This window comes from Pezoporus flaviventris, unplaced genomic scaffold (assembly GCF_033815535.1).
Source record: "Pezoporus flaviventris isolate CSIRO_AGI_PZ_B2104156 unplaced genomic scaffold, CSIRO_AGI_Pfla_v1 ptg000093l, whole genome shotgun sequence".
Lineage (NCBI taxonomy): Eukaryota > Metazoa > Chordata > Aves > Psittaciformes > Psittacidae > Pezoporus > Pezoporus flaviventris.
Window position 1 is genome coordinate 2,183,837 of NW_026892641.1, and position 21,765 is coordinate 2,205,601.

Below are 21,765 nucleotides of genomic sequence, written 5' to 3' on the forward strand. Positions count from 1 at the left end.
TATTGCACAGTTAAAGAGCAGCAGTCATCACCTTGCTTGGGCTTTTCCCCTTTATCCTGTAGCTCCAAACAGCAGTTTCAATACATCACTCCTGCTAAAAGCTCTGTCTTTCAGATCAGCTCCCATTTTCTCTTACAAAAAATGGGTGCTCCACAGGGTGGTCTCCCCTCTACATATCAAGGGGCAGAAACTCCCCCAGTCCTCACTGCTTGGGTGATAAAAAAGCTACCATTGTATCCTCCTGCTGCAGCCCTAATAGCTGGGAACTGCCCATGTTCACAACTGATTGCTGTGAAGTAGCTGATGGGATTGTAATTTCATGTCTTATGTTGTCAGGGAGTAACTGTAAACTCAATTAAAAGCTGAGACCAGAAGAAAGAAAAGAAAGGAAAGAAAGAAGCAGGGGACGTGTGTATCCATATATATGTATGTCTGTGTGTGCCTGGGACAGAAATGCTGCTTGGTGTCCCTGTGCCCCACAATAGGAAGTATCTGCTTTTGATGAAAAAAGGGGGATTCAGAATGAGCTGAGGAAAACCAGGAGCATGACTGGGAAGGAATCCAGCTGACAAATTACATTGAGAACAGATCCTTCCAGGCGCAGGAGGCAGCGAGTTGCAGTTCTGATTGAATAGACTTGTTAATAAAAATACATTGAACAAAAAATGAAACGGCGAGCAAATCCTTTCAAATAACATTTCAGTCCTGACTTAAATCCGTGCCTTCGTTTCTGTGCTCCCCCTGTCCTTGCTCACTCAGCAGGACAATAGAAGAAAGTAAAAGAGGTGCAAACAGACTGAAGCCTGTCATGTGCCCCCCCCCTCCAAGGATATAGATGGGGAGCAGAGGTGTGGAAGGACATAAGCCACAGCAGTCTAAAACATCTTTTCCTTCCCATTGCTTTAAAGTTACAGCTTGTTTTCCTGGAAGGGGAGGCAGCAAATCTTGGTCGCTGTATTATATACCTAGCTCTGTCCCATAACAGGACAATATTGCACCTTTATAGCAGCAACACTTGTTCCTTCTGCTTGTTTTCTGCTACATCAGCACCCTAGAGGTCCACGGCAGGTCCCCACTGTCAAGTATAATGGCTAGAGAACTCTGTTAACCAGGAGCATGAGCTCCATCAACTCCTGTAAAGAGAGCTCTCTTTATGACGACTCTTCCTGAACAAGTTGCTGGGGACTCCATGAAGCACCAGCCTATCTGTGCTTGCTTCACGTTGCTGCTTGGACCACTGTTTTCCTCCCTTCTTTAGCGCAGAGACATGGTGAGCACCACTGGAGGGCCCACGTGTTGTTTGAAGGAGTCTATCCTATATTTGCCACCCCCTGGAGTTAAAATATAATGAGATTTATAAATAATAAATAAATCAGCAATTCTTTTTCATGTCTATAAAAGGCCGTTCTCTAAGGCTATGGAACCTTTAGAATTTCTAATGGAAGTGCAAGGGGAGAGCTAGAGAGTGTTTCTTCTTGATTTTCAAGCTACAGACATGATTTGCGGATGTAAAGCTATCAGAAAAGAGAAATCAAGGAAATTAAATGTGATGAAATCAACTCTTTCAGTCCAGTACAGAGGAAAGAAAGAAGGAGAAAAGTGAAGTTTTGCATGGAACCTCTTAAGAGAAACAGTTACATCCCCTAGACAAACAGATCAAGGTTTTTTAGTGCATCGATAGCATGGCAGTTTGAGCAACTCCTTCACATGCAACAGGGTGTTGAAAACATGAGCTCAGTGTCTGACAGATCAATAAAGAGGGAGACTAAATGGGGGAGAAGAAACTGAAAAGCACTTATTAACCTGGGTCTTGTGAGTCTTTCTGCGTTGGGGAAACAGGACAGACTGCCTTTAGGGTCATTTAGTTCAATGTGCAGGGCGTAGGGTACTAATAATACAAATCCTTCCATATCTGAAAGATTGAGATACTAGCAAATAGACTGATATTCAAGCAAAATATCATGGATGAAACTAGTGCATCTGAGTTGAGGAAGAGCAAAAGAAAAGCCAATATCACACCCCCAGGTTCTGTCTGAGCAAAGCCTGCTCTGCCTTCTTCCTTCCTAATGAGGCGTTTTACAATGCTGATGGGAAAACTCCCTGGTGGAATAGAAGCACCAAGGTGGGAGCTAGGGATACACTAAAATTTATATACAGCAAGATGAAGGCAGGCACACAGGAAGGGAAGCAAAGCAGAAATGAAAGGGAATCGGGTTGACTTGCTCTACTGCACAGACCTCGACATTTGCTGTGGCTGTTTACTTCCATCACCACTTTGCTCCCCCCTAGAGAACAAGCCAGACCAATACAGACCCATGTTTTTTATTTACTAGAACCTTCTACTCAGTTGCCCTTGGTCCAGCAGAGCTTTTTTTGCCTTTGTTTTCCCAAGCACCAGAACAACACTGCTAATCCTACACAATAATATTAATGTAATCAATATGATTATGCCCATGAGAGAACGTCAGCCACTGTAAAACAACACAGCCAAAGGGATCCAGTAACAGAACAAAAACAAGGACAGGAGCTTATTTTCGGATTTGGTTTGTTCTGCTGTCGTTTCCTATGCATTTTTTCTTAGCACTATGTAAAACAGGAATAGGTAGAGCAGAATTCTTGGGCACTGCCAAAGAAAGCCAGCCTTTTGATAAGGCTGAATACCAGAGGCTCGAGCTTAAGTATTTGCTCTTCAGGCAATTGGAAGAACATACCCAAAGCTGTGACTTCCCCATTGAAACCCAGGTAAGTGCTGCCCAAGCTGCCTGTCAGTCAATGTTTGGCTGTGTGATTCTCTGTCTAGTACCACTCTGACAGGGGAGATTGTCAAACTGAGCCTATTGCTGCTTGGCTGCACGGTGCAGGCGCAGCAGAATCTGAGTATTGCTGTCCCAAGACAGCCGTTCTACATGGACTGTGAATGATCAGCACAGGGCAGAGGCCTCGCTTAGAGATGACAAGCACTAGTATTTCTTTACACTTGAAAGGGCTTGGACCAAACACAGAACAAGCAGAGCATCTGCGATCTTGACAGCACTGCCCCGCAGAACTCCAAGTGATTTTCTAGTGCTCTCACAGCCATACCTGGATGCGAACTTGAATGCTGCACTCACACTCTGAGACTGCATTTGTGGAATGAGTCATTTCCTGCCAATCTGGGACAACCTGGGGTTTGCTTTTGAAGGCATGGAGTTTTCTTCCTTGAGCAGTGCAGAATGCAGGAGCTGGCAGGGGGGCTTGGCCGCACGTACAGTTGTGTCTGCGCCTCGTGTTGCTAGGCGGGTTCTTACAGCATGATCCTCACTCTGATGATAGCTACCAGCCACCCTGCACACAGTCACATTGCTGAGAAAACTTCTGTTTAAGTTCCCCTTTTGGGGGTCAGCATCTCCCGGTTGGCACAGCCAGTCCCTTCAGTCTTTGCCTTCACTTCATCTCTTTAAATCTCCCATTACTCCCTCTTCTAAAAGCTCTGAGATGGTCCCCAGAGGCCATACAAGAAATTGAATGAAGATTAAAATGCTGATCCAGCGCTGCTAATACCCCTCAGGAATTACACTAACATCCACTTGGAACGAGTCCCATCTGGATAACAGCAAGAAGTGCTCAAGAACAAGCCCTGAAGGTTAGTCGACATACTAGCTTTCTCTAGATCTCACGTCCTCTTCGACTTTCACCCCTTTTCCCTGGTGTTGAGGAATAGCCTCGAGACCGTATGCAGTTAAGCTCTGACAGGGATCACAGGGTTTTAGCCAGGTAAAAGCTGCCCCTGGTCTCAGGGCTGTATGAGCCATGGACTAAGAAATGCCTGGATGCACTTCCAGGATGTCACACAGGACGTGCAAGTGTCTCATGCACAACTGGCCAAGTCCCCTTGCCTCCCTGAGAGGAGGAAGGGTTACAGCACAGCTAGGAAATCAGTGCCATTTAAGAAGGGCTGGTCTCACACTGATCAGAAACAGAGGGAGCCACTCAGGTGAACAGGAGAATTTGGGTTGCCCCTTAAATAGTATTGTAAGCATAATAGGGCAAGGTTCAGCCCTTCCAGTGGAGATAACTCTGGCACAACCACCTTATCCAGTGACTGGAAACCAGCAGGGAGAAATGGACACGTCTTCAGTGTGGTTCATCTCCTCCTGAGATAAGCTCTTTGCCTGACTCACCCCCAGTTTCGCTTTGGACAAGGTACGGCGCTATACTCCCTGCTTCTCTTGTGCTTCTGCCCGCTTTCCTATCTGCAGGCAGTTCACTATTTGCTTCACCAGTTCACCACATTCTCTTTTAATGCCTTTGTTTTTGTCATAGATTTTGATGTGTGCGTGCACTTGTTAAATCTGGGCAGGAATGTGTTTGAACGCTTAGCCAGATTAGCCTGGGTTCTATTTCTTCTTGCTGAGACGCGCACTCCAGCCCTGGCTGACACTATATTAGTTGCTCCTGTTCCATTATCCATTTACAAGGAAGTGGGGGTGCGTGAAATGAAGAAAGCTTCATATGCCTTGCAAACACGTTTTATCTCCCCTTTGATTCCTCACCAGCCTGTTCCAGGATCAACATCCCCTTTGAGCTAGTAACCCTGATGCTTCTTGCCTCTCCCTGTTATCATCCCTGTCCAGGATGTTACTGATTTCCTGCTCTATCCTCCACCCCAGGCTCTCCTAATTTCTCCTTTCCTCCCTGGCTTGCCAAGGTCACCCCCTCAGTGTTCACATTATGAGCAAAGCACTTTTTGTCTCCTATCCTTCTCTTCCCTGTATACCCAGCCCTTGGTACCAGCCCAGCAATCTGCAGTCATGGGGTTCAGGTCTCCATCAGCCCACTAAATTCCTGCTAATCCCAATGCCCACAGATGAGACCTTTCACTCTGGCTCTGATAGCCTGCGTTCTCATCCACAACCAGCTATCTCCAGACTCTTAGTCTATACAGTAATACTCCAGTTTATGGGGTCAGGATGGGGTGAATCTGGGATGCAGCAGAGCTACCTATGGCAGTGGCCTGATTGCACCCACCTTTGTTTTGGAGTAATAAAAGTAGCAGGTACCAGGTGCCTCTTGCTGCCTTTCTGTGCTGGCAGGTTATTTATATGCAAATTTCTTGCCGGTGTTTGCTGCTTATACACAAGATAACAAAACCTTCCATGGAGATGGGGATGGGGGAGAGGCATGCAAGAGCCTTTTGATCCAGCCAGGAGAGTTAATACAGTATTATTCACAACCAATTAGACTTTTTCAGACAGGAAGGGATAACCGTACACTGAGACGCAGTTTGTTAAACTGAGATTGCAGCTGGGGCTTGGGGAAGGCAGAGGAGAAAAGCCCCTAGACAAGTATTCAGCTACAATTAGACCATATGAGGATCAAAGAAACACATTCTTTGTGATTTGTGTCTTTAGTTGCTGTGATGCTATGGGTATCCCCAGTTTCTGGACCCTGCTTGAGTTAGAGCATTATGTAGCCAAGTGCATTAGCAGTCAAGTTACCTGCAGACCTCTCCAGACTGGTAGTGTGTTGCTGAAGGTAACTCACAGCCATGTCCTCTCTCTGTGCCTTTGCAAAATAAGCTTTGATTAACTGAAATATAGATGCTTTAATATCCTTAGATAACAAGTATTAGTGTGGCTGTGAGAACAGTAGAATCACAGATCTGAAGAGGCCACACTTACCAATGAAAACCCACTTTCTACCCAGAATAGGCTGCAATTTCTCTGTATCATATTTAGAGCCCATAATAAAATCCAGAGAGGTCCTGGGTCTTTAAAAAAACCTCTTAGCTGCCCATTACTGCCGAGAGTAGCATCTGCATACCCTGCTCTCAAACTGGCATTAGCATTAAGTGTTGAAGGCTACAGGTTTTGTTGCCTGGGTTTTTTCCTGGGAAGGCAGGAACAGAGAAGATGGAATTTCCTGGGAGGCATAATTTATTTCTTCCGGTAGGGTAGAAAATGAGCAGTTCATGACTAACGCCATCAGCTCCCTGGAAATCAGGGCTGCTTTCCAAGGGTGCAAAAACCAGGAGCTTGTATCCCTCCGCTCTCAGGCCAGTGCACAACATGCAGGCACCACAGCTCCGTACGGGAGTGAACCGCTTGGCTTCACCACTAGCTCTCAAGCTTTACCTGTCGCCTTCACCAGTTGGGCAGCTGCTACCTCCAGATCTCACCTGGACACAGGGATGAGTGGGGCAGTGAATACGAGGACTTGTGTGCTTGCTGCCCTGTGTTAAGCAAGGAAAGCAGCCTGGCAGAGGCTTTGCTGCTGGCTCCTGCCTCCCTCCAACCCTCAAGGGGCCATTCCTGGTTTTCTGCCGCTCCTAAGAGGAGATGCTGATGGGTCAGGCACATCAGGCACTGTGTAAGCCTGCCAATCCCTCCTTCTGCTTTCCCAAAGAGGAGGACTAGAGGCACTGCCTGTCACAGTGGATGTACCTCACCATGACAGACCCTGTCAGCTCTCGCTTCCCCTCCCTTGACAACATCAGGAAGAGGCTTCACAGAGCCTCAGGCACTTCAACCTGTCTTCCTTTCCAGTGCCTGCCACTGCTGTCTAAGCAGGGAATGGTAGAAGGAAAGAAAGAGGATGAGAAAAACTACTCCAAGAGGGAGGGAAAGACCAGCAGAAGAATTCAGTGCAATAGAGCAGCACTGTTGACCAGCACATAGAAGCCAAGACTAAGCTCAGAAGCACACTCCTCCCTCTGACCACCATGTCTATACTAACAAGCCAAACAGGCAGCCCTGCTTCTTCCTCCACTGCATCCTCCTGCCAGCCTCATTTCCTGCTCTGCTCAGCAAATGCCTTTGCCATGGAATGGGACCTCAGCAGTGCTTAAATAAACTCTAGGCCTGATTTGACTCCAGCTTATGCCAGGCGAGGTCACCAGCCCTACCACAAAAGCTGTGTTGGCATTACCTCCACCTCCATCCTGCTCATCCAAGCACCTGCTCCTGTTTGGGCTCCATACTCTAATGGCCAGCCACACCACTGCTCGGCTTTGCCAGCTGGCCAAATCCCTGCCCTGGGGCTTTGGAACAAAGATGTTGGTTGTAGTTTTCTTTTTGCTCGTGAAGCACTGGCAGAGGCTGCGCACTGAGTCTGCTGCTTCCCAAGGGGATGTGATGATCCCTATGGGATCCACCCATCCTCAGGAAACCCTGTTTTCAATTGCAGTTTTAATTACAGATTAAATCAGGAGTGTTGGTGTGAAGTTAGTCCCCCAGCCAGGCTGACACAAGCAGCTGTTTTGGTTTACTCATTTCCTGTCCTCCCTTTACCTCTTGGCTGCTGAGTTATTGATGTGTCTTCCAAAGACATAGTGCTGCCAAGCCCTAAGACACTTATTATATCATTTGTTTGGCATTTTGGAGCTTTCTCATGGTCCAAAGCAGCAACCTGCAAACATGCACACAGCCAAATCCCTGTTCCCCTTCAGAGCTCCAGAAAAACATCCTTGCAAAGAAACCAGTGAAGCAGCAGCTTTACCTGGGGGCTGCATCTCTAGCCCGTCATGATAAAGTACACTTGCTCCTTGACTCATTTCTGTCTGTGTTCATTCTTTATCTCCAAGCATGTTTAATTTATGCTATCTGAGGAGAAGACCCCCTTCCTACTGAGCACTTATTCCTCTCTGATCACCATAGGGATTGAACTACCCCTAAAGCTCCTAACCAAAACCACTATACAAGTGAGATATTTAACTCACTACAGTAATCCCGTTATAACAACATCACCAACTCCAACAGTACTGAGATCTAACTTGGCCCAAAATCTCTGTATTCAGGTATTCCCTACCTCTTCTCTCTTTTAAATCCTTGCCTCATCAAAGCTAGGAGCGTACTTCGGGGACTACTCCAGATTTCAAGCCTGCTTTAACGCTTCAACTCCTTGTGACAAAGGACACATGAATAACTAAGGAAGTTCTGATTTCCCATGCATCTCTAAGTGAAGGAGAAGGGAATCTGGGTCCTGAGATCTTCATGATTCAGATCACCTCACCATCTCCAGCCCATGCTTTCTGGGGAGAGAAGAGCTTTAGCCTCACAGACAGTGTCCCAGGGACACCTTCTTTCTATGGAGTGATACTGAAGCAGAGAGCTTATGGCAGAATGGATGGTTTGTGGGGCAGAGGAGCCTCCTCTCCAGCCTCTGGTGCGAGTCAGACCTGCCCACCTTTGACACATGCAAGGAAAATGGATGAAGACCTCTCCCCAGACTCCCTCAGCAGATGCCAAGTGGACTGCAGCAGGGCATAAGCAGACAGAGGGAGCAGCAAATGAGTCTGACGAGCTCCATTTGCTATCCTGGTGAGTGACTTCCCCTGCAGAGATAGAGGCTGTGATCTCTGGAGGAAACTGTCAAATACTACTAGGAGCTGCACAGGGATTTATGCTGGCAGGGGCACGATATTTCACTTCGATGACGCTTGCTTTCTTAATATTTTAATCATACTGTTAACCTCCAGACTTGAGAGACACAGGCGGCTGCCACCCTTCCCACTGTGCCTTCCGCTGATGAAGCCAAGCCCTGCAGCACACACCACGCTGACAGCGTTCCATACAGCACGAGTTATCCCCGCTCGTGCATCACAGCGCACACCACACCAGAGACCAACTGGGTCCCATTTGTCTTCCACCAAATTCAGCGGTGCTCATGCCTCAGAAAAGGAGCACAGAAGAAATAGGAAAGAAAGCCCAGGTCAAGGCAGCCAGGGCTGCAGAACTCACTTCTGCATTCCTTAATAACCTAAATGCCACGACACACTTGCTTTCCAACCCGTTCCATGCTGCATTCTTATGAATGAATGGTAATCAAGGCAAGAAAAAGCAGAGTAAGGCAAGAACCCCCGAGCGTTCAACCCCACATAGGATCATTTATCGCCTAACAAATTCCCTTCGATTTCAGTGACTCAGGAAATTTATGTCCTTGATCTGTTTTGCTTTCTTCCCTCAGGTTGCTTTAGCTTGGGAGCTTTTGGGTTCGTTTTAACTGTATTATCCTAGCGTACTCATATCCTAGGGAAACGCTTCCAAGACTTGTGCATACAGAGATTTTCGCAATGCTTGTGGACACATTTGTCATGGGACTGCATACTTGCAGTATCTGATAAGGCGGATGATTTCCTCTAATCCAGGGTCCTGTGTCATATTAGTGTAAACTGAAAATCTGCATTGATCATATGCAGGTGGTGTGGTCGTCTGATGCTCGTTCTGTATGCAAGAGTAACCAGGCTCTCTCAGAGATGTACAATGGGGATGAAAGAGGAGCCCGTTCTATAGCAGAGAAAGGCAGAAAAGTACTAAATGCTTTCTTAACCCTGGAATTCAGACATGAACACTGTAATGAGTTTTCCAAATCTAAATAACAGTCTTTTCTAAGAGCAAGAAGCAAGCAAATGCAAGCCCCAAACAGGGGGAATTACAGAGCAAGTCAGAAGGCAATAACAAGACATCCCAGGCTGCTCCTCAGTCTGTCAAATGGGTTATTCCCTATGTTCTGCATGACACGAGATTGCAGGCAGGTGTCTGGCCGATCACAGGAGACAGGGTGATAAATCCTTCCTGCCACTGACTGCACTCCTGCTCTTCGCCACTGTATTTTGACAGGGAGAGAATTGAATAGTGTCACTAACAGACAGAGAAGGAATTATAAGGTTCGTTTAGAAGGCAGTAAAGAGGGAATTTTCAATTTCCTTTTAAAATCACAACATAATAATTCTTTCAGTGTTTCAACAGGGGAGCAGGAGCCAATGGGACCTCAAAGCATTTCAGTATTGGGATGGGTCCTTACACCATAGTTGAGAGCACAGCTTGGAGACCACAGCGAGCAGAGGAATTCAGGTAAATAGAAGGGTTGGCACACATTTGTAACACCTCCAAAGCTAAAACTATGGCCTCTTTATACTGAAGCATATTACAAATGGGTAAGGAAAAGACCCTTTTCCTTAAGGAGCATAAGGAAACAGGACTCTGTACTATCACTGGGGAGCAAAGCCCTGAACACACAAGATGACAGGACCAAGACCTTGTTGACAACCTGTGGCAGTACGAAGATCGGATTCCAGGTTGGGCCCAATTTTAGTGTGAACACAAAATCAGGCTTCTGTGCTGTGTGCATGTGCATATATATTGTATAAAAGTCTAGAGTGTGTACGTGCTCACCCATCAGTGCACTGTAGGGAGGGTACACGTGACAGCATTAAAGTCCAAGTTCTGCCATTAATTCCTGTTGGTTCCTTGTATGAAATGACTGTGATTTCAGGAGCATTCCTAGAAACCTGGAGCAGATATTAAGCACGTATGCAAGCATTGATTCATGTCTTTGAGTCAGTATAGATTGGTATGCATGAGCGAGGACAAGGTCTTGGAGAGGAAATGAATACATCCGCATGCCAGAATTATGGAGTCACCAATGGAACAGGCACATAAGCAAAGTATACCTTTGCAGCATGCTAAGCAAAATAATCACAGGCTTTCTCAGTTAACTGTTTTCCTATTCTTCTTTCTATCACCATGTGAATAGCTACAAACTGGCCTCAGCTGGATGCATAGCGAGATGATTGATGCAATCAGCTTGTATGTAATTAGTGACCAAAGTAATAAGGGCAGTCTCCTAATGTTTTGTTGGGATCTGATAACAATGCATATACATCACAGAGACATACACATGGCATTTTCACACACATATATTCATAGTTATGCCCACGGTTACATGAATAAGAGCCATGAATAGTCCTGAAGGCTCTAGTTTGCTGTTGTGTTAGGAGTTTTGGGGGTATGCCAAATGCTGATTGCTGCTACAATGCAACAGTTCCTGTTTGGATCAGAAAGGCCACACAAAAAAATGTATCAACTGTTACTTATATTCATTGTGCAATTTCTACTCTTTTCATTTATTCTATTTTATACCAGCATATTTTTCCATGATATGGACAAGAGTTTCATTTGCTAAAGCTAAGTGCGATGCCACAGAAATCAATAGCGTAATGATAAACTTTCTGTAGCTCGGGATCTGATTCCCAATCTTTTATCTGAATTACAGTATTGATTGGTGGAAAAAAATGGATTACACATAATACAGGACAATTAAATGCTATGCAATTAGCACTAAGCCTCAAAATGACTGAAAGACCAAGGAATAGACCTCAGTAATCAGGTTTTGTTCCTACTTTTTTAAAGGATGTAAATCCTTAAGTCTCAGCACTCAGGCCAGCCTCTAATTGGTGTATGTTAGGAACACACTTTCCCTATGAGCAAACAGTCCTAATTATCCACTGGTGAATTCCTCTCCAGCATCTGGAGCAATTTATTGTGGGAGGTAGATACTGTTCTGGTAGACCAATGGTTTGATCTTCTAAGGCTATTTGTCTGGGAAACTAGCCAGGCTTGAATACCAATTATCTCATTAGAAATCTGGACTAACTCCATTGACTTTATTGGGAATGGTTAAATTTGGAATAACTTTCATACAGTGGGTTCATCCAGACTAAAATGCAAATTGAGGACAATATATTTCAGTCTAAACTAGAAGGACCTCTAATACAAGACCACTGGGAATAGAATGAGAGAACAGGGAGTGCATCGAATGCTGTTCTGAGGTAGTGGGACAAGAACATTCCTGCCAGGAAAACAGGTCACAAATTAGGTCCATGAATCTCTGTATTTTGCTGCTATCATTAAGGATTTGTAGATGCAGAGGGGGAAAAGAAAAGGGCAATTTAATTTCTTACTTTGGAAATAACAGCGAGGCATTCACCAGAACAAGAAATGTTTTTGGATACATTAAGCTTGACCTTTAGGTTATGCTATGGTAAAGCACTTGGCTAATATTATTCTTCGAAAGCACTGGAGCAAAGTTGCATACAGGCCTTTATTTCTGGTACATAAGCACTATAAGTTTGATAGCTCCCTGTTAGCTGATCTGTGGCCATAGGTCACTCTCAAATCTTCATTTACGTCAGGTAATGCCATGCATCATTGATTTCAATTGAGGAGATGCTTATTAATAAGATTTAGTGTATTAGATTGTAAGACTAACAGAAAGACCATCTGTGGCATCATAGTGATCCAGAAAGCTGGAATAACTCCTTGCATCCCTATATAATTTTCATTAGATGCTTGCCATAGTTTTCAGTGTTAACAGCTTGTTTAGGGCATCAGCGTGTTTAGACCTATTGCAGGTCTGATGATCTAAGACCCATATGGAAAACTATGTGAAGACTGCAACAGCTTCTGTATTACAAGACATTAAAAATGTGAAAGCTAGATTAGTTTTGGAAGAGGATGAGTAAAAGGTAACACGACAGAGGCATGTAAAGTAACAAAGGGCACAAAGAAGGTCAGCTGGAGGCTCCTGGTTTTACTTTTCATAATACAGGAATCCAATTAGATTAAAAGGCTATTCATTTAAAACTGATAGGAGGAAATACTCTTTTCACATACAGCACTATTAGGCAGTGGAATTCATGAGCACGAGGTATTACAGAGAATTTAGGATTGTCCCAAAAGAGGGAGTGTTCACAGAGGCAGAACATACATCTTTAGAATAAAAGGTTTAAAGCGGATATAGACTCATACCTTAGGCTACACATTAAGCACAAGAGACTTGGTACAAGCTCAGAAAAGCCGGCCCAGATACTGACTTTCATTTCAGAGGGATTTGTTCCTATCCATGGCACCTTGTTGATGAAGGGAATGCCCTCATATAATTTCATTCCTGGCCATAATGGGAATGATTAGCTTTCTGTCCTCAGCTACTGCAGCAGTAGTTTTTGGTGTTGCAAGTCCCAGACTAAAGAAGCCATCAATCTGAGTGTGATGACAGTGACAGAGAAACAAATATCCCTAATTCCACTCTTGAATGAAAAAAATTCAGCCTTACATTTAACTGACAGAACCTTACATATCTTTCTGTCAGAAAGATGAATAATTATAATAAATTAAGAACAACTTCTTAAAGAAAACCTTTAGAAGGCACCTTCTTCAAGTTAAGTAACTGTAAGAAGACTCGGGCAATAAGACAGTGCCTCATCTTGGTGACTGCTCATCTGATATCCCAACACATCCGTTACGGTAATGATGCAATATTGTTTTAGCATTGTCATTATTTATTAGCACACCAAAAAACGTTATCCAGATTAGGCTCCTATTATGCTGGGAACTGTGTATACACATGGTAAGATAAGTGCTGCTAAAAAGCACTTGTGATCTCAATTTAAATTAAGCACAACAGGCATAAGTAACAAACAAATGTAGACCATGAGAGAAAATGGCTAAAAGCTCTAAAGATAAGTGCCCAGAGGCTCTTCATCTTTGCAGTTCTTTTTTAAGAATCATAGTAAATGAACTGTTGGGGAAAAAGTGTCTTAGGCACGGGGCTTGAAGTGGATACATCACTGAAAAACAAATTCTGAGAGTCATAATCATAAACATTTATACAGGAAATCTGATGCTGTGATTTATGCTTATCCAATCAGGGATTTAAAATATGCCGTGTAACCACAGACAAGAATCAAAGCTGCTCCAAACACACTTATAAAGAACTGACAAGCTTTAGACCAAGATTTATCAGTAGAAACTATTTCGGAATATCGTGTTGCCAATAAACATGTTTCAGAAAGTTGCAATCACAGAGTATTCACAGAAAGCAGAGTGGATCAAACTGCCACCAAAATCCATTCCGAATCGAATGAATGAGGACTCGAATGGAACTGTTTTCCCTTTGAAAATGTCATTCTTCCAAAATCAAAATATGTTGTGAAATTGTGTTAATCTTGGCCAGGAAGTGTAAAAGAATATCGACAATGATGACATGTCTTGGTTTGGAGTTTTAGAATAAGAATCTCGGCTGTTTCTTTGTGAGATGATTGAAATTCCCCTTTTTCACCCGATAAAATACAAATATCAGCACCAAAGCAAAACAATTCCGTTTTGAATGCTGGCCAAGTTCCACCTAAAACCAAAGGGTTTGGTTGGGTTTTTTTCATCCATTCCTGTTACATCACTGCTTATAAAAACCTGCTCATGTCTGAGCTAAATGTATTCATGAACCCATCTGTTAGGTCCTTTTATAGCTCGAACAAGACGACATGGGCTGAGACCTACAAAAAGTCATCCTCAGAACAAACAGTACCTCTCCAGAGCTGGCTGCAGGAGGGAATCCATCCTCTGATGGGTTTTGAAGCTGAATTTGCTTAGAAATGTCAAAGAGTTTGAAATACATCTCCCTTTCTCCACTCCATTTTGCAATGCTGAAACAAAACTAAAGCTGTGCTTTACCCTTCTGGGTTGCATGTTTGCCTTTACTTTTGCTGGACTGCTCCGGTTCAGAGCCTCATACCCAGTCATTGAGATATGCACTACCGAAATCTTATCTTTTCTCTGGCTGCATAGCACATGTGGCTGAAGTGTTTTGGTGCCTTTCAGTAAACCGGAGAGGAACTAATTTGGTTCAATCTCTAGAATTAAGTAGCCTTGGCTGGGAAATCCCATTCTCCCACCTTCTTTTTCCATCCCATTTCTGAGCTGCTCCCTCCATTCCTCCTGGCTATTCCCTGCCATTGCACATGATCTGCAGATGCGCAGTCCTCTCGAGACTAGGGAGGAAGGATTTGACAAAGGTCTCTCAGACAAGGCACTCTAAAAGTGACAAAAACCTAAAACCCTGCTGAGCTAAATGCAACGTGAAAAGGGCAAAGCTAAAGTCAGCTCAGCAGAACCAGTCCCTCCTTTTGCTCAGAAGACACTGGCTCAGCGGAGACCAGGGCTGGCCTGCTGTTACCTTTCAGGTTTGAACAACAGGACTTTTAATGTAGCACTCAGGTGGCAGAAGGAAAAAGTCCGTGCCTGGTGACATTTCTTGTCTCTGATCTCATCTGTGGCCACCGAAGGTTCATGTGGCATCTTTGAACATGGTGTCTGTCTGGAAGGTGTCACACTGCCAGCAAACATTCTTAAGTGGCTGAGCCATAGCATGAATTCAGAAGGGAAAACCTGTTATGCTTAGCCTGAATGTCTGAATTAAAAGGAAGAGCTGAAGGTGTTAAGAGCAGATGTCTCCCATACTGTATGTCCCTCTGTTTATTACACAAGCAACCTACTGCTTTAACCCATGCAGAAATAACAAAGGTGCGCAGCCAAAAAGAGAAGTCTCAAAGGGAGACAAAAGCTCCAGAGATTGACTGGGAGGTCTCTGAAGATGTGGCTTCAGTATTAGCATGTTGGGATCATGTCAAAACCCACAGGGGATTGACCAGCAGATTTGGGCTGACGGTTGATAGAAACAAGGGCATCCCTGCAAGGCCGGGCTGCATGTTTCAGCTCCTCCACTCCTGAAATAAGTAGGACAAGGCTCTATTGGGTTAAGCTTGTTGTGTGGAAAAGTAGTGTGGAAAGCAAACCAGCTGACCTGCATTCACACCAAAGCCTTTTTCACCGCTCTCCCATGGGGGTAAGGTGTTTCATCCCCTTCTGCCTCTGTTCTCCAACTCACAGCGCGCAGTGAGATTTGGAGAGCAACAAAACAATTTAGCTAAGTATTTCACACGTAAAGCAAAACTTTGGCATTCATCAAGCAAGGCATCCACTGAGAGGGGTTTGTGGGCATGTGTGCCCCTGAGTGGGAATTCTTAGGCTCAGTGAGGGATTGGGATGATTGGCAGGAGCCACTTAAAGGCTGCAAGCCAAGCACAGTAGAGACACTGCTGAAAAGATGGGCATTTGGCACTACATCACCTAAGGAAACAAAGATGACGGAGGTGTGGATTCAACTCACACAGCCCTGGAAAAGTCCTGCTCATTTCCTCACAAAATAGGCTCTAAATACTGTGAATCACCCAATTCCCAATTTAATTCTGAAAGCCATTCAAGAGAAGGGGAACAGCAGAGGAGCATCTGTGCTGGTAACGTATACTGGGACCCAGATACTGAGCATCATTTTGGTGCAAATTAAACTTTTTCCCCTTCCTCATTCTTGCAGTTGACAAGAATCTTCAAACAACTACAGGGAAGGAAACAGAAGCATTTGGCAACACCTCAGTGGTTGCTTTCTCCCAGACAGCTGCTTGAGCGAGGTTTTTATCTGCCCAGAGGTTACAGCTGACTGGCTGCACTAATATCATCAACAAATAACATAAGAGACAAACATCCATTTATCCCACTCCTGGTCTCTAATGGTGGTCACCGGCAGATGTCTGGGAAAGAGTATAACCACAAGACAAAGGCTGTGCTGCCATCCCAGCTTTCCAGACTCCTGGAATGTGACTGTAGGATGAGGTATCTCAAGGTGTTTTCTAATTTCTCCCTGTAGCTGCAGTCCAAGCACGCAGCGCCCACCTCCATGGGGTGGCAGGGATATAGGCTCCCTTTATTCCCTATGATCAGATCTTCATGGCAAATAAACTGCAGCGTGGGCCAGAGAAGAGCTGTAAAAGAGCAGCAGCTTGGATGCCGAGGGGCTGAGGATGCATGGCTGCATACTCACAACAAGGAAGGCTAGCTGCAGCTCTAGGGACTGCTCTCATACATCAGGATTTCAAATTACATTCTAGTGCCTCCTTCGGATCAGAATAATATCCCCTGCTTTGGTGACAGCGGAGGGACCATGAGGATCTCTATTGCTAACAAATGATTTTGTATCAACTGTGTCTTGAAAAACTCTCCAGCAAAAGAAAGAGAAGAACTCACATCTTATTACTGGATTTCTAGAGAGTTTCGTGGGACTTGACAAACAAAATGCTAGGAGGGCACTTTAACTTGCTACTTCTCTGCTTGAGCTCATTAATTAAGGGCTTGTATGAAAGAATCCCATAGCTCTCTCCAGGGGTGGCCAGGCTGCTCAGAGTGATGCTGCTGCTGTTCTTTCAGGGCTGTTACTGCAAAACACGCATGAACTCTGAACTAACAAGAGAGATGGGAGTAGCAGCAATAGGACAGCAGAGCACTTGCATCCACAATAAGATGTCTCACCTGAGAACATAGTTTTCCCCCATTTGCTTTTCCCTGCTCCACATTCCTTGCATGCAGGCTCAGAACACTGCCCATTGGATTCACACTGAAAGGACCAAGCAAGGAAGCACGGTGTGTGTATATGTATTTAAAAGAGTAAAAAAAAAAATCACAAATCATGCACAGATAGTAACTATGATCAAAATGCTAAATAATTGACAACAGGCATAGCTATATGTAAGGGGGAATGAGCACACATAAGGTTTCCATGAACATATTTAGGTTGAGAATTGGAAGGTTTCTATCCAGCAGAGCCATGAAGCTTTGAAAGAGGGAGGGCAGCAGGGAGGGCAACAAGCAGCCTACACAACCTGGCTCTTTTCAAGGCAGAGTCTGAACAAGACACCACCATTATATTTTCACAAGGAGCCCAGAAAATAAGAACTGCAGGGAGGACTAAAAGGAAGACAGAAAAATGACCTTTTAAAGATCATTTCAGATGAAAGAGCATCATCTTCCATATCATATTACACTTAAGATTATATACTAAGGTACAAAAATGTCCCTAAATATCAGGCTGGGGCATTTACAGTCCTAGTTTAGAGATATATAGATCCCAAGAGCAAGACAAATCTTCATCTGTCAGTGCTCCAAGCAGAGGGAAAGTCTAGACACTCCTGGAGCTTCAGTTTTGCTCTGTTTTTTCCCTCCTAAGCCTCTGAGTCAATGTCACAGAAATCAGACCTGGAAAGGGAACTTTTTGATGAAACTTTGGGATAACCACTGATCTTTTCCTTCCTTTCTGCAGTGGGGGGGGACAGGAAAAGGTATCTCCAAAATCCTATGGCTCATTTCAGTCCATTTGGGCTGCAGAAGCTGCCTGCAGCTTTCCCCACCCTATCTGCAGTTAAACTGGCTGCAAACTGAGAAGCAGCCCTGTCACCCTGATGGGAATATCTGCCATGAGGGACTTTGACATTGCTGTTTTCAACCTCTTTCCCTCCTGTCCTTAGCAAGCAGTTTCCAATCGTCCAGCATTTCTCTTCCTCTCCCCTTTAAACCTATCAGACAGATGTTGCTGGTAGTGAATTCCTTTTGGAAGAGGGAAAAAAAATCAGCTCCTTCCATTTTCTGAACCTCTAAGCTTAATTAGGCTCATCCTGCTCCTGTCTTGATGACACACAGGAAACTAATGGAATCTGCAGCCATTTCAGACTTCCACGTGCCCTTTGGGAGCCTACAATTACTTCCACTATTGGGCTATGTCAGGGATAAGAATAAAGGACTTTAATTATTGACCCTGCTGTGCTGGGGAATGGCAAGAAGATGGATATTTGGCTACATCACACGGTCAGCACAGGACCCTGACAGCAGCATTTGGAAGGGAATACTGCAGAGGTTGTCAGGAGCAAATAAATTCTGAGTGTGAAGCCTCCCAGCAGCCTACAGAAACCACAGGTCTACCTGTGCTGGCAAATGAGCCAGGGCAGCATGATGAACAGTGCGACTGATGCTCATGGGACAACTCGTGATGCATGTTTCTCAGCATCTGCACAACCCAGTCCTAAACAGGAGTATCTGAGCATCCACAGACACACCTCTCCATGTACAGCTCCTGACTTCACTCCCCTTTGCTTTAATCCTACGTAACGCCTCTGACTTGGTGAATGCAAGCTATTGCATGACCTTGAGGGTGAGAGAGAAGAGAGATTATGTACAAGAAGGAACATGGAAGTCGACAGGTTTTTCATCAAAGGTATTTTCCTGGAGTAAAATACTTGTACATCAACATAGAGAAAAGAGCAGAGATAAAAAATAAGGAAAAGAGGGTTCTTTTGGGGAGAATCAAGTAAAATACAGGAAAACATTCACAACAGAAATCATTTTTGACAGCAGGAAACATTAACCCCATGTTTTTTCATGTTCCAAAACTGGCTGTGAGCACACCTCATCCAGGTATGTACGTGCTTGTTTACAGAACAATTCCAACAAACCTATTTCTCATAGAAGCAGCAGGAAGCCGAACAAAAGCATACTCCAAAGCACTCCCTTCTGCCATTCACCACTATTCACTTTGCTGCTAATTCCAGCACAGAGTTCCCAACTTGTGGAGCTGCCAAGGTTCTTTACTGCTTTAGCTTGCATCAGCCCATGACCACAGCTGTACATTGGGCCCTATTCTAATATGTGGCACGAAACCGGCTCTTTCCTAATGCTGCTCTTTTCAAATGAAAACTCTGAAATGCTTAGGATGGGTGAGCTAAGTATGTCAAGAGGTTTTAAATAGACCCAGCTTTCAAGTCATTATTTCCAGTAAATAATTCACTATTTCATGTAAAAGAGGTGACATTTATTACCTATATTTTTATGGAATACCCAATGAACTTTTATGGAAAGTGTTTGTCTTCTGATAAATCAAACCCAAAGAAGAGAGGATTTGTCATATCTCTATTGATGCACATCTATATTCCTATCAAACATATTCGGTGTAGCTATTCCCCAGCAACGGCAGCGTTACATTCAGCTGCAAACCAACGGAACTGGGTCTTTATGGACCTGCATACCTGCCACTGTCGTGTTTCACATTCCCCAGCAATGCGTCACACCCAGTTAGCATAGAAAGTGTGTGGGCTGCACGCCATATGGAGTAACGCGAGCAATTGAGGGAGATACGAAACATCTATTTGGAGCTGGATTTAGCCAGGAGTCAAGTTCTGCTGTTTGGGTTTGGGGTTTGTTGATTGTGTGTTCTTTTCGAGGAAGGATTTTTAACTTCCATTGGGAGAAAGGTAAAGAAACCCCGCATCCTGCTTCCCCCTCCCTATGCTGGCTTATTTCCTTATGTCAGCTCATAATACTGTTCTCCACAGCTCTTGGAGTACAGGGCAGCTAAAACTAAGACCCACAATAAGGCTGTGTAGTTACGAACTATCTACAGCAAGAAGACAGCTTCATCTTCCCTATCCAGAGCTTCCCAGACCATAACCTTTTGTCTTTAATATATCATTACCCATCTCCAAATCTGGCCACCACCTTCTCTTAGAGCTCTTGTGATTCTCTCCCCCATCCTGCTGAGGGGTGAGTGAGTGAATGAGTGGCTGTGTGGGGCTGAACCACAACATGTTTTTAAGACACACAAAACCAACAAAGCCTGACACTATATGTAGGTGTATATGATGTATGAAGGACAACTTCACTCAATCCTCCAGCTGAATAATGGCTCTTTAGGTAATTAGTATCAGATATTTTTAAACAGATGGGTCCCTCTGGCTGAGGGCAACTATAAGATGAAATCAATCCTGAACAACGATTCTAATCGTTTCAGAGATCTTTGTCTCTGCGGACAAAAACCTGCTGTCTTCCTGTGAATGTTATAATGATGAGAACATTAATATTAGATAATTACGACTTTGAAAGATTAAATGAAAAAGGTGATGATGAGGAAAAAGGCATTATGTTAACTAAAACTCCTGCCCATGTAGGATGTTAACACTCATCTGTTGACAGATTCAGGCTGGAATAAGAAAAGCAAGAGGGAGGGAGAGATTGTTTCTGTCTCTGTCCAAAGTGGCAGAGGTGCAAGTGTGAGGCAGGGACTCCCAGGGAAACAGTTATTCGCACAGAAAAAGGCTCTTCATTGATCTATAGCAGAAATGCTTAGCCCCTGTTTACAATGCTTTCATCGTCAGAGCTTTTCATCTTTTTAGTGCATGTTCAGCACGATTATGTTCATAGCAAAAAACACAAAGCACTTTAAGAATCTCTCTTTGAGGGATCTCGGGATGCCAGGGAGAACGTCTGCCTAACCTGTGATATGGATGACTTGTCTCATCTAGCATCAGAGAGATGCCATTGTACAGGACCGGGGCGCAGGTGGGCAAGCCTTGAAGTTCGAGCCCAGCATCTGAAGTCAAGATCAAGACTGAGCATCTGAAACTACAAACAAGAATCAAGGTAGCCACCAAAGACGTGGGGATGAAGAAAGGATCAACGAGGGGAAGATCAGAAGATGGCAGTGGAGCAAGCTGAGAGGTAGAAAAGGAGCAGGCTATAGACATCAGATGCTCCAGCTGTCCTCCCATAAGGCAGCTCTTGCTCCTCCATTTTCTCAAAGCTACTGCTCTCACTAGTCCATTACCTACACAACAAGGAACAGGAGCAGCTTCACACATCCCTGACACTGCCAATCTTTCCTTACAATTCCAGATCTTGCCTCTTGCTCCTGGGATATGCCCAAACCAGAGAGAAGGACAGCTGAAGAGGTGGAGACCAACTTGTTCTCGCCTGTGTCATAGAATCACAGAATCCTTTGCTGAAGGCTAGCACAGGGCAGAATTTTAATTGCTTGCCCAGCCCCATTCCAGGGCAGGAAAGAGGCATGTTTGAGTCCTACCTCTTTTTATTTTGCTTGCTCTGAAGGAATTTTATGAATATAAAAACCTTACCACTGTGTAATAAGCACAATCCTCTTAGAGCAAATCTGACAGGCACCGAAGGTACCTTAATGGATGTATTATTTCAAATGTTCTCTTGTGTTTGATATCTGGCAAACAGAGGGAAATGTGATGAGAGGATGCTGGGGACACTGTATAGCTGACCTGCCTTCCCACCTCTCCTATTCAGATTATTTCCCCCCTGTTGGTGACCTTTGAATCTGGCTCTGATCTGGACCTGGACTAAAATTTATGACCCTTGGATGAGAACAGTGAAAGAGTTTGTGTGTGCTAAATTCCTTTTCTTCTCCTTTAAAAAACCCCCAGAAAGTTCTTAAGTAAGCCTCTGTTAAATCCTTTAAGCCAGTTGCTTTTATCTATTTTTATATGGAATTTGA

At 44.3% G+C, this 21,765-nt stretch overlaps 1 long non-coding RNA gene across 1 annotated transcript in view; it reads right to left on the reverse strand.

The window, feature by feature from the left end:
* Positions 1-1,144: 1,144 nt before the first annotated feature.
* The window catches only part of LOC133281014 (uncharacterized), a 34,521-nt gene continuing 13,900 nt past the window's right edge, over positions 1,145-21,765 (reverse strand). The window contains exons 2-3 of the long non-coding RNA XR_009747340.1: positions 10,152-10,267; positions 1,145-1,331 (exon numbers count right to left, since the gene is read on the reverse strand). This is a non-coding gene — a long non-coding RNA (uncharacterized LOC133281014). The remainder of the gene's footprint in view (positions 1,332-10,151; positions 10,268-21,765) is intronic.